This window comes from Myotis davidii, unplaced genomic scaffold, assembly GCF_000327345.1.
Source record: "Myotis davidii unplaced genomic scaffold, ASM32734v1 scaffold198, whole genome shotgun sequence".
NCBI lineage: Eukaryota > Metazoa > Chordata > Mammalia > Chiroptera > Vespertilionidae > Myotis > Myotis davidii.
In genome coordinates, this window is record NW_006291485.1 from 1,158,941 (window position 1) to 1,161,941 (window position 3,001).

Consider the following 3,001-nt stretch of genomic DNA (forward strand, 5'->3'; position numbering starts at 1 on the left):
GGGGGCACATTCTCTCCAGTGCGCCTGGATCCTTCCAGAATTAGCTTTTTACCAGGATTCCAGGTCCCCCCACTGTGCGGCCTGACCTCCTTCCGGAGTCATCTGCAGAGGACTCTGGGGTTTTATTTAAACTCAGCTGACATTGGGCAGTTACTCGGGGGTGGGGGAGGCATCCTGGGCACTTGTGGGATATAGAGCAGCATCCCTGGCCCCCTGGTGTCAGGAACACCCACAGTGTGACAACCACAAATGTCCTCAGGCATGGTCCAGTATCCAAGGGGGAGGTGGGAGCAAAAAGAATCTTCTGGGTGAGAAAGGCTGCTTTCCTGTATGTAGGAAAGGCTCTGCTGCCGTGACCAGGATGAGGCTGGGGTCCTCTTCCCCAGTGAGGGCTTGGGTCTGTGCCCCTACCCTGGTCAGGATATGCTGGGCAGCCCAGAGCCCCTGATCTGCCCATCCCAGCTGGTGCCCATAGCCCCATGACCCTGTGGGCAGGCGGGCATCGGAGTGAACAGATGGCCATAGGATCACTTACAGCCCAGCTCACATTCCCTCTCCCTATCAAGACATCCTCCTTTTCATAAATTTTGCAAGGGCCACGGAAGCAAGCCAACTTTCCTGTCACCAGGTGAAGCTGCCAGCCCAGACAGGACCGCCACCATCCACCCCCCTGGCCACACTTCTCAAAGGCATAATGAGTTTCCTGTGGCTGTTGTGACCGAGAGCCATGAGCTGGATGACTTAAAACAACACACATTTACTCTCTCCCTTTTCTGGAGGCCAGAAGTCAGAGAACAAGGTGCTAGCAGGCTGGTTCTTTCTGGAAGCTGTGAGGGCAGATGTTGGTGTGGCCAGCAACCTTGGTATCTCAGGCTGGTGATCTCATTACCGACCCCCCCCTCTCTGCCTCCATTGTCACTGTGGCCTCTCCCCTGATTGTATGCAGATTTCGGTCTTCCTCTAAGGATACCAGTCATTGCATTCGGGCCACCACTCCTGTGTGGCCTCATCTTAACTGTTTACATCTGCACAGACCCCATTTCCAGGCAAGGTCACATTCATGGGTGCGGGCGTCAGGACGTGGACACATCTTTTGGGACCATGATTCAACCCTTGACAGGGCCCTGGTGGTTCTGTCCTCCACACTCTTGGCCCAGCAGTCCAGTGGCTAGCCCTCCCCCCTCAAATTAAATGTGGCTGCTCAGGGAGGCTGCTCTGACCTGCCCCAGCCCCTTCCTGCCTTTCTCTCTGGCATTTCCTGCAGGGCTCATTGCAGCCGCCTGCTATGTTTGCTGCCCTCAGATTTGTGTTTATCGTCCATCTTCCGAGGCCCAGGCTTTCTGCACAGTCCAGTGCCCAGCAGGGGCCCCGAAATGACCTTGAGCCATTTGGGCTCCTGACCACTTGACAGAAAGACCCCTGGCCCACCCCTCTTCATGGGCTGCACATGGTGACCCCCTCCTGGGAGGACAGTTCAGGGAGGGACTTCCCATGGAGAAGTCTGACCAGCACAGAGGCCAGGAGATGAGGGTCAGTGTCAGCCCTGAGGAGCCATAGGGGACAGCAGGGACTCTGATGACTTTATGGCTTGTCAGTGTTTTGTTCCTTTTCATGGCTGAGTAATATTCCACTGTGTATGTGGCTGCATCAGGTTTTTGTCTGTCCGCTCATCTGTCAATGAACACTTTTGGCTGCTGTGCACACTCCTGTACAAGTGATTGTGTGAATTTGAGTTTCATTTCTCTTGAGCACATACCTAGAAGTGTTGCTGTGTCAGGTGGTCACTCTATGTGGACTCTTAGTTGGACAGCCCTGTTTGCCCCAGGGAAGGCGGAGCGCCTCGGGTATCTTACAGGCTAAGAAGCTCAGGCAGCTGACTCAACAGTCTCTGGGCTGGGGGAAAGGAAGTGATAATATTTCACACTCAGAGGATTAAAGAGTTAAAACTGGAAGGCACCCAGCACTAGCTGAGCTCCCAGTGGGTGTGGATCAGCCTGGGGGTGGTATAGTGCTGAAGGTGGAAACTAAGTTCTAGCTCTAGGGCAGGGCCTGGGGTTCCTGGGGAAGGGGCAAGCCAGGCTGGTTTGGGCGAGGAAGGCCTAGCCCAGGGGTAGGCAAACTTTCTGATTTGAGGGCCACAATGGGTTCTTAAACTGGACCGGAGGGCCGGAACAAAAGCATGGATGGAGTGTTTGTGTGAACTAATATAAATTCAAAGTAAACATCATTACATAAAAGGGTACGGTCTCTCTTTTTTTTTTTAGTTTTATTCATTTCAAACGGGCAGTTAGCCGTTGGCCTGGAGGAAGGGAGTCTGAGCCCTGGATGTGGGATCTATGATAAGACCCTTGAGAGGTGACCACGACAATTCAAGGGAAGCACCTTGGAGACCCCCTCCCTACCTTACAGAGACAGGGGGCTGGGCAGGGCCTGGCAGGGATAGTGGAGGAAGAGGCCTGGGGCCTAATTGGAGGAGAGGATCAGCTGAGGTCTGGTAGCTGGGGAGTCAGCTGTTCCCTGATGGACCCAGGCTGGAGGCAGCTTTTGAATATTCTTAGGCCTGAAAGAGTTCCAGAAGGTCCAGGAGAGGGTCCAGGCCACCCAGCTGGGGCCGGGGGAGGAGCTCCAGCTTGGAGGAGCTGGGAGTAGTCTCTTTAATCCCCCTATGCCCTAGTTCAGTTCAACAGAAATGTGGAAAAAGGGTCAGAAAGTCTGGGAGGTCTTCTAGGGGGAGGGAAGATGTGAGCAGACTTGCCCAAGCCCAAACCCAGGTCCCCCACACCCCATGGCTTTGTAATCTAGGCAATGGATAAACAAACATGGGACTAAATCCAGAACTATTAAGCTATTTTCATTTGCAACAGGAAGGTAAACCAAACGGAGGTGAAGAGGGACAGGCCTGGCCTGTTTTGACAAAGAGATAAACTGAGGCACCATCCTCCACTCCCATCTGATTCGAGAAGAGAACCGAGGCCCTGGGAGACCTGCCCCCCCCCCCCCC